This window comes from Tinamus guttatus, unplaced genomic scaffold (assembly GCF_059628265.1).
Source record: "Tinamus guttatus ecotype Peru unplaced genomic scaffold, ASM5962826v1 Tinamus_guttatus_pri_ptg000291l, whole genome shotgun sequence".
NCBI lineage: Eukaryota > Metazoa > Chordata > Aves > Tinamiformes > Tinamidae > Tinamus > Tinamus guttatus.
This window is the reverse complement of record NW_028288825.1, coordinates 1,107,932-1,117,985: the sequence shown is the minus strand read 5'-3', so window position 1 is coordinate 1,117,985 and position 10,054 is coordinate 1,107,932. Positions and strand designations below refer to the sequence as shown.

The 10,054-nt window shown below is 53.4% G+C and overlaps 1 protein-coding gene across 1 annotated transcript in view; it reads left to right on the top strand.

Moving 5' to 3' along the window:
* Window positions 1-2,551: 2,551 nt before the first annotated feature.
* The window catches only part of RNF216 (ring finger protein 216), a 77,790-nt gene continuing 70,287 nt past the window's right edge, over window positions 2,552-10,054 (top strand). Inside the window, exon 1 of the mRNA XM_088527736.1 lies at window positions 2,552-2,570. The gene's annotated coding sequence lies outside the window, so the exon portion shown is untranslated. The remainder of the gene's footprint in view (window positions 2,571-10,054) is intronic.

Below are 10,054 nucleotides of genomic sequence, written 5' to 3'. Positions count from 1 at the left end.
TATGGGTTTAAGTGATAATTTGTTCTTCTCACAACTGGTTTCAAGGAGAAGGACAAAACGCAAGCGAGCGCTCGCCAGGCTGGAGACGCCGATTCCCCGAGGTTTCGGGGGCTGTTCTGGTAAGCTCAGCTATCACAAACTGCGAGCGTGTTCGTTCCCATTTGGTCTGCCAGCATTTGAACTGGTCCATCTTTTCTCAAGCTTGCCCAAAGAATAACCTGGAAAAGTCCGGTTCTCGTTTTGTCATTACACGTTCCACCTTGTACACGGATACGTCGTGGATCGGACCCGAAGGAAGCGCAAGGTACCACGCGTCTCTTGTTCTAAAGGCAAACCCAGAAGCTGCTCCGGTGGCCCAGACCTCCAGGACTTGCCCTGGTACTGCTCATCAGCCTATACTATATGCTCAGGGATGTAGGAGACCACCACTCTGCTTGCGTGTTGCAGCGGGAAGAAAGGAGCCTGTTCGGAGTGTTAGCGTTAACTTGGGCATTACGTTAGACGAGACCCTGTTTCCAAAAGGCTGCTTGAAGCTCCAGACGGTGACGTGGGAGTTTGCTCCGCAGTGTGTGTGCTTAGTTCAAGTCGAGGTGGTTTTGAAATCCAGCAGATTTTGTAAATTAGTGATCCGGCCGCCGTGCCCTCCGTAGCCAGTGCCCGGGTTCAGGGCCGTGTGGCACAGCAAGTTCCCAGAAACACAGTATGGATCTGTTTTTAATTTGTTAATTTTTGTTCCTCAACCACTTTATAATGTATTTTTTTTAATTTATTATTTTGTAATGTCATGTTTAAGTATTGCTGCTATCCTTGTTATTCTTCCCACTGTTTTTATTGCAGATTTATTTTGTGAAAGTTGTACACTAATGTTTCATTTTATGTCTAAATCAAAGTATTTAAAGAAATACTAGTTCTATTTAATGTGGTTATGGAACCAGCTGGAATAAACAGTGATTGTATAGTAGGCTGGACCCAGGAGGTCATGTTCATTTTTGTTACATATGCAATAAACTCACAACTTTAAACCCTTGCTATCCACCATTTCATTTGTTTCAGGAAAACTTGCTTAATGATCATCAGGGAAAGACTAATGCTGATGAAGCTGCTTTCCTGCACCTCTGATTTCTCTAATTAGGGATGTTTTGCAAGTGCTGAGAGGGGAGGGCCGAGTCCGTCGGGGCCGGCCATCCCTGCGTGCTGCAGCCGCACGCGCCGTGTCCCGTGCTATAGGAGGGAATTGTGCAGCGATCCCTTCTCCGCCGCCCTCACCGGAGGGCCGAGCGCGTCAACGTGTCATGAGCAGCGACCGGAGGGCGCAGGGCTGGCCGAGCGCTCGCTGCAGCCTGCAGGAGCTGCCAGCTCCGCGTTCGGGACACGAAACGGCAGCAGGACGGCCGGGTGGAAGGGCCAGAGCCCCCGTTCCTGTGCGTCTGCACCCAGAGAGGACGGGTGGCACAAGATGCGACTTGTCTCCGCTGCCCCTTTGCAGCTCTACCCATCCCTTTGTGTCTCTTGTTGTCCTTTTCCATCGTCTCTCATCTTTTTGTGCCTTTCCTTGTCTCATCTCATCCCTTCTCATTCATTCTCATCCCTTTGCAGCTACTTTTGTCATTTTGCATCTTTGTCCTGTTTTCAGTTTGTTTCTTCCTTCCTTTTTGTCTCTTCTCGTCCTTTTTCTTCTCTTCCTGTCCTTTTGGCCGCTCTGAAAGCCGCGGGCTTCTGCATCTCATGTAAAATCCTGATGGCTTCAGCAAAACCGCGGCCGCCTCGGAGCAAACGCAGGAAGCGCGAGCAGCCCCCGGCCTCCTCCAAACATCTGTGCCTGGGAACTTATTTTTCCTGGCCCTCCAAAATTCCAGGAAACGCTGTAAGAAACACTAGCACGAGGCTCCTCCATTCTGTAACTTATATTAGAGCCCAGTTGGTGGCAGCTTTTTACCGGTGGGACTTCCACAGCGCCCGCCTGCTGCACAGCGCTGTGTTTTGCGTGGATGCAAATAGAGCTAATTGCGGTGCCTGGCGGGGGTGTCTGGCGGCCTGAGTTGGTTTTTGCCAGCGGGGAAAATTGCTCTTTTTGTCCCCTAAGCGGAACGGGCTGATTTGCAGCCCAGGGAGCAGAGCCCCGGGAAGGGGCCGGGGGCTGCCGCGTTCTGCCCCATGGGGGTGTCCCCCTCTCCCCCGCTATCTTTAAGGCAGCTCCATAGGGCCCTTGCACCCCTATATGGGGACCCGCACGCCCTTGCGACCTGCACCCCTATAGGGGACCAGCCCCCCCCCCGCATTGGGGACCTGCCCCCCCCGCAAAGCTCTTGTCGCCCCGCCCCCTCCGCGGAGGCCCCGCCCCTCCCCCGAGGCTCCGGCGGGGGCGGGGCCAGCCCGCTGGAGGACCGCCGCGCCGCCTCTATGGTAAGTTCGCCGCGACGGGACCGCTCGAGCCGCCCTTCCCTCCCTCGCCGCTCTCCTCCTCTCGATGGTGCGGGGCGGCGTGGTCACGTGGCGCGCGGCGGCCGGAAGGAGCCGGGCAGCGGCGGCTAAATGGAGCGGGGCCCGCGCGGCGCGGGGCGGCCGGGCCGGTGAGGAGCGGGGCCGGGGCCGGGGCCGGGGCCGGGGCCGGGGCCCTCCCCGCGGAGGGGGAAGCGCCGCGGGGGAGGGGCCTCTCGCGGCCGCTCGGGTTCTCCTGCCTCCCCCTGACCTTGGCCCGGAGGCGCCGCCACCCGCCCCGGCCTCCGTTGCCCCCTTCCCGGCCGAGCTACCGGACTCCCTGTCCCCCTCTCGTGTCCCCTCTCCACCCCGGGGAGGTCCCTCGGTCCCTTCCGGGTCGCCTCCTCAGCCCACTGAGGTCCCGGCCTCCCTTTTACCCCCTCCCCAGTGTCCCCTCCTCGCCTCATGAGGAACCGGGGACCCTTCTGTAGCTCCTCCTTCTCCCCGACGGGGTCCCGGGGCCCCTTCGGTGCGTTCCCCCCGCGCCGGTGTCCTCTTCTCACCTCAGTAAGTTCCCGGCCTCCCTTTAACCTCCTCCCCGTTGTCCGCCCCTCACCCCGGCACTGACGGCCCTTCTGTTCCTCTGCCCGGTTCCCCCCTTCTTCCCACCGGTGTCCCTTTCATTGCTCCCTTCTCCAGCGGGTTTTTTTGCTGCCTGTCCCCCTGGGGGAGCCGGGGGACCGGGGCCTGCGCGGGTGGCAGCCCAGGAGGCTCCGCGGCCCCTCGTTGCCTCCCTGAGGCTCCTCAGCTCCCTCCTCGCCAGGCCCCGTGTTCACGGTCCCCGGGGAAAGGGCAAACGAGCAGGTTCAGGAGACCCTCGGAAAACACGGCCCGGAGCTCGTGCTTCTCCTCTGGCCTCGCGTCCCGTTACGGAAACGCTTCGGGCATCTGCTGTGGGCGCTGCCACGGAAGAGCAACCCAAAACACAGCTGTCCTCAGGGATCTGCTCAGATCCCTCCTTCGCCCTCTTCCCCCGTTTCTCCGTTGATCCGAGTGCCGGCTCGGCGTGGTGAGGGCCAGCGAACCCTCAAAGTGCAAATATACACAGTGCTTATGCAATAGAAATCTCCGAGTTCCTGTTTTTGGAATCACACTTGTTCCAGCGAGTGACTGCAGGGAGGGTTGGGCATTTTCTCAAAACTCTGAGACTGAAGAGTTTTAGCAAACTTTTACCATGTGTCTGAAGGAAGCTGATTAACGCAGCAGCCCTCGTGCTGTCGGGGAATTGATAAAACTAAGGTCAGCCTAAAAGAATAATCATCATCTTGCAGATGTGCTGGTTTTGGGGCTTTAAACACAGTGGTAGTTGGTCAGATAATTGCTGTTAGAGAACTCAGGCTTGGGTGACTTTTCCTCTTGCGTGAAGGCGTAATGCTTTGTCTTCAAATGTGTTTTTGTATCTTAATTAGACTTAGTGGAAAATACTTAAGTGAAAAACAGCTTTCATACAAAGGCAATTAATAGTCTAAATTTCTCTTCAGTTTTCTTAATACTTGTCAAGCACAGTTCAGTTTCTTAAATGAAGGGCTGGGGTTTGATTGCTGACTTGTGACCTCCGATTTTATTATTGTTTTAAACTGCTATTGTAGTTAAAACTTTACATCTTTATTTTAGCGAGGCCTAATGCTGAGTGCTGTCAGAACCCAACTCAGTTTTGATTGCCCTTCTCCCAGGGCAGTTGTTGTAGGTAGGTTTAAAGCAAGATGCAAGACAGCAGTTTCTTCCTGCTTTATTTCAACCAGCAAGCTGAAAAGCACTGACTAGCTGCTCTAGCAGCTAAAGAACCGGGTGTGATGCTAAAACCTCTAAGCAGGCCGTTATTTCCTGGCTTTTCTCTGTCCTTCCTTGTGTTTTGTTCTGTCGCACGGTTTCTGCCACCCAGATCGATGCCTCCTGGAGCTGCAGGGATGGGAAGGCAGCGTCGCCGGCCGCGTGGACAGACTCTCCCTGGCCCTTTAGCAAGGGGCTCCTTGTGCTGCCCGAGCAAGGGCTCGTTCCCAGAGCAGGGACACGCAAAACCGGAGCCTTCTGCGCTGCATCGTAGCTCCCTGTTGCTTCAGGACTAGCAGAGTCGAGGGGGCAGCTTTAGCTATCAAACTGTGGCGTTTGCAGCTTTAACACGAGCTTCTCGTCTCATTCCCCTGCCTCATGTTGGGCCTTTGGGTGCTGCAAATGCCTTCATACGTCTCGTGTGCAGGGCCCCTGCGCGGTGAGACTGGGTGTTAATAAACACTTGCCCTGACAGGAGGTTGTGACACAAATACTGAAACTTGGCACAAGTTCAGCCCCGCTTCCTGCAGCCCCGCAGTGCCGTTGGCCGGGGCTGTCGCGCTGTGTTTTGGTAACGGGCCTCCCTCCCTCTTCTCTCCTTCCTAGAACGTTTTCCTGTTGGCTGCAGGCGCCTTTCTGCGGCAGCAGCCTCACCCGGAGTCAAGTAGCCGCTTGTGGAAGTTGCGGCCGGGCAGGTCGGCCCGTGCCCAGGTGCATCCCGCGTTCCCCAGAGGTGCTGGCAGCCTGTCCTGGGGCTGCAGGAGCAGCCTGGCAGCTCCGAATTCCTGGGCAGGCCACCGCGTTGTCCGCCTGGGAATGCAGTGGGAATGTCGCTGCCTGTGGCTGCTGTGCTTGTCAGTTGGACCCAAATCTCTAGGAAGGCCCCAGCAGCAGTAGGTGGAGCGGCCCGGGCGCGCTGATGAGCAACGTGAGCAGCGCAACCCCAGGGCAGTGCAAAGAGAAGCTCTTGGGGTGTTTTTAGTGCTGGAAAGAGGCTCTCATCCATTACTTTGGACCTGGTTATCCAGTGTTTTCTGACACCACCGCGAGCAGCTTGGCCCGGTAGCATCAGTGCCACCGCAGGCTGCATCTTTTCGGGTCGCTCGCGCTGCGCTGTGAATCCTTCGAGGCAGAAACTTGGGGTTTTTTTGCACATGGATTTGATCTGGAGATATTTTTAAGTCTCAGTTTAAACTATTGAATTCAGATGCGGGACTCTGTCCCTACCTGCTTAAAGGAGAGGCTCCAGTAGGCTCAGAAGCCTGTGGACTTGCTAAAATAATAATATAGCCTGGTGTATCATACACCTTGATATATGGGTGGGCTTTTCAAGCTGCTAGGTGTAATTTCAGTTACCCTTAATGGATCCATCCCTGGAAGTAAAGGTGCCTTTTTTCCCTTTCTTTCTTCAGTAGTGCTCAGTGAAAGCCAGGAGAGGTGCCACGTGTTTTGAATGCCAGTTATGTTCTCGTAGTGGCTCAGGATGCAACGTTATCTGCCCTGACGTGGTGACTGAGGTCCTGTGTGTGAAGTGGGGCTAGTAACCGGCTGCTGAGCCAGCACCGGGTGGGTTTGTTGTTTTCAGGCAGTTCTGCCATGGAGTCCTCAGCTCTGGGAGATCCGAGAGGGGAAGACGGGATGAGGAGGAAAGAGAAAAGGACATTTAAGTGTTCGGGGAGGCTTGAATAAGCTACGGTTGCCAAAGTACTGAGGTGTGAGATAATGGGGAATGTTTTATTGAGCTGAGATAATCTTGTTCTCAGCTGTTGCTGCCTTCACGTTGCTTTTATAGGATTTCATGTTTATTTTGAAATATCTCAAGAGCGATGGTTTTCTTCTGGGTCAGTGCTTGAGAGCTTGCAGTGGTTTTAAACTCATGATGATCCCCGAGGAAGCTTAATTCTCAAGGATCACACAATCATGTTTCTGTCGAGTGGCACCTTTGCCATCCACTCCTTGCATCCGTGCAGGGAACCGTCAGCGTCCGAGTAAGCGGAGAAAGTGTTGGGCTTGGGAAGGAGCTTTTAACGAGGGGGGATGAGGGCTGCACGTCGTCACGGAGCTTGGCGGTGGCCACGGGCATCAGGTGGGTGGCAGAGCTGCTTGGAGTCCTCAAATCACGTCGGGGAAACTAACTGAAACGCAGATTCCTCCGTGTCCTGACCCTTTCCATGCTGCCCGTGATGCCTCTGCAAGGCAACTGCCACTGTCACTCGTCCTGAGGAGCGGAAACGGGGATCTGGAGTAAATCTGGGAGTGTCTGCAGGTACCCGGGTGACCTGGAGGGTTTGTGGCTGGTGCTGAGGCTGGTGCTGCACTGCCCCTGCACGGGTGCACTTCAGGCTGTGTTATTTGGGTGAGCATTTGGACAAGATCCGTGGAGACATCATGTGATATTACTGTGAATATAAGGTGATTGGAGTCTGTGCTAGCTGGAAATTTTTGTTTCGGGAGTAAGGGGATGGAAAATGGCCTCAAGTGTTTTATATCTGAAGCCTTCTCGTGCAAGGGTGCTGTCAATGCTGACACCTTCTCTCCAAGCTGTGGGCACTCCAGCTTATTTCAGCTGGAGAAACTCAGGTGCAGTGCCTTGCTTGCAGTCCTTGCAGGATCACAGTTAGGACCTGATTTCCTCTTCTGCTTCCAAATGCTCCCTCGGGGATCTGATGCATTTTCACGTTTGGTGCAGGAGGAAACTGCTCCCTGATGCTTCTTGCAGATCACTTGCACTTGAAGGTGGTTGGACTAGGTGATCTCTAGACGTCCCTTCCAGCCTCAACCATTCAGATTCTGTGAAGGTCCTTGAGGGCTGTTAGTGAGAGGAGTTTTTGCCCAGACAGTGGCAAGTACAAAACGTGCTCGTTAGCCAGCCGCATTCCGGTGGTTGTTCATGTTCCTGTTGGGTGAGGTGGGCAGCGATGCTGACAGCCGCCTGCAGCAGCGGTGACGCTGCCTAGAAGCCTCCCCTCCTGTCCCTGCTCTTGCTCGGTCTCTTGCGATACGAGGAATGTGACAGCAGCAATGTGCTGGGAAGGCAGGAAAAGAGATTTTTTCCTTTGCAGGAAATCAGCAGCACAGGGCATTTTATACCTCCCCTGCTAGGAGGATTTCCAGCTACGGATGAACCAGACGTGCAAGATCCGTTGGCATTAACTTGGCCAGCGCAAATAGTTCGTGTCCCCTGGGCAGTTAAACCGGAATCCCATTGTAGCGGAGCAGCCTTCGTTGTGTGCAGAGAGGAGGTGTCCTTGGATCAGCTGCAGCGAATCCCCGGCTTCAGCACCGCGCCGAGCAGCGCCGTCAGCTCAACCTGCTTCTGCCTGGTTAGCAGTTTGGGGCTGCTTTTGCTGACCCTCCATCCCAGGTGGTTAAATGAGCTGTTTGATGCTGTACTGCTGCAGCACCCAGCAGAAGAATTTGCATTCTGCTGTGTGAAGGCTTAAACCGTGCTGGACGTCTGGCTAAGCTGTGGCTAAAGCAGAGGCTTGTGGCCCCAAGCAAACAGTGCCCTCACAGCCTGTCTGTCCTCTTAGATACAGTCCAGAGCGGTCCCTGTAGTTTGTCACGTGCAAGAGGTGACATGGTTCCACTCAGTGTCATCCCCTAAATACTGAGGTTTCTGGACCCGGAGCACTAATCTGCAGTGCGTCCTTCCCTGCTTTATGACTGACCAACTAAACATTCATTCTGTCCTCAAAAGCTTTTTTTAATTTCATCTCATTTCCTGAATCTCTCTGTTAACACTGAGCATAAAGCACGTCTAAATCTGGCCAGAATCCAATCTGACTGTTTTCAGGTTTGATATGGCAGTATAATTATTCCAAATACGAGCCCTTTGCTTTGTTGGCATTTCAGTAAGTTTTCCTTAACCCTTGCAATGGCCATTGCCCCACTGCACGGATGTGTTTGACTTGGAGGACAGACCTCCAAATTTGGTTGTTCCCAAGGTCAGAGCTTTGCCTGCACACAGAGAAGCCTGTTTTTATAAACCCAGTCCCTGGCTGGCTTGGAAAATCTTCTACCAGCTGGTCACCTGTGGCACTCAAGTGATGCGTTCCCATTCCTCACGTCGGGTGCAGGCAATCCTTACTGTGCACTGGATTTTAGCTGCAAAAGTGGCTTTTGTGCACTTTCTAGCAAGCAGCAATATTGAGCACTGCAGCACGTGGTGCTCGAGTCCTGCTTGTGTCTTCTGAGCATTCTGTCTGTATTTCACTTTGGTGCTTAGGGGAGCTCTATCTACTTCATTGTGAAGGAACTTGGGTCTGGGGCCTTAGTGTGGCTCAGAGCTGGCCCTGGTACCTGTTTGCCCCTCAGCTGAATGTGTAAAAACTTCTTCCCAAACGGGTGCTTGATCCTGGACTAGGAGCTTGGCTTGTTCGGGTGCTAATCATGCCTAGGCTGTTGTTATACAGCAGCAAGATCTTCCCCCCGCTTGCAGTTTATTTTAGCATCTGATTTCTCCCAGTTATGCCACAGCTGATGTGGGAAAAGCAAAGATATCTGATTCAAGACCATTTCCAGGGATTTTCCTTTTAAAGCTGGACCAATTCCTGGCAGAGCTCGATGCAGGAGGAGCCGACCAGCCTGAGCGGGGGGAAAAGGGACCGTCTGTTAGGCAGGAATCGCAGGGAACCAGCCCCAAGTGCTGGCTTCGCGTTACCACCAGTGACCTTTGGAATTATGAGGAGCGCAGATGACCGGCTCAAATGTGGCTCCAAAAGGTACAGCTGGAACAAGCAGGACGGGTAACCGTTGAAGTCAGCCTTGTCTGGAAGCACCTGATTCCGGGATGTTTGACATCCACACGCTGCAGAGGAATGGTTGGTGGCAAACTTCTAAGTTTTTGCTTGCCAAAGTACTATGTGGATTGTCATAGAAACCTTCCTTTTCCCTAAGGTGGGCTACAGCAGTAAGTATAGCTAAGATATATTTTCTCCCTCATTTTTTACTTCTTACCACCCCAAGGTCAAGTCCTCCTACTTATTACGGTCAGCAGCTTCTCTGAAATGAGGTGAGAGGTTCACTGCAGACTTCAGCCATGTAGGAAAGCAAAACTTCTTGGGATTAAAAAAAAAAAAAAGAAAAAAAGCAACAGCCTCTCACCCTCTCCCGGGTCTGTTTGTGGTGCCTGTGGCTTTGCTGGATCGTAACTTCCCAAGCGCAGCGCGGATCTCTGTTTCCAGCCTTGTCTGCTGGGTAGCAACTTGACATCTAGGGTGCTGTAAGAAGCCACCAAGCTCTCAGTTTTCATGTCCTGCGGCTGTGGCTGCAGTAAAGCTGCTCTTGGTGCTTTCCAGCCCTCTTGACTTTGGTCTAGTTAGTCACTTGCTGCTGTTCCTAATAGGAGTTTGACAGCGGTGCAGCCCATTTCTTCTCATGTTCTTGGTGTCCTCTGCAAACGGAGCTGATGACAGACCAGGCTGGTAGTTTCTCATCTGTTTGAGCATCGGTACTGTGGGTTACTCTAACCAGCAACCTCCAATTCCTTTCTTTGATCCCTCTCCAGTGGAAAAACTGTGCCAGGACGCTAACCTGAAGGCTCCCGAAGGGCATGCGTCGAGCTCGTTAAATAGCAAAATGCAGCGTTTCGAGTAGGTTTCTTCTTTGTTCTCTTAGACCTTTTTAAAGGTGACACTTGGGGTTCTCTCAAAAGGATTTTAAAAAAGGGAAGACAACTCAGTTTGAAGAGGAAACACTGGGGGGAAAAAAGGGAGGGGAAATCCTGGGGAGTGCTATGAAGTGATGAGGGGAGCACTTGAGTCTTTCCTAGATCAACTAGGTTGTCTCGGGTTCCTTTCCGGGG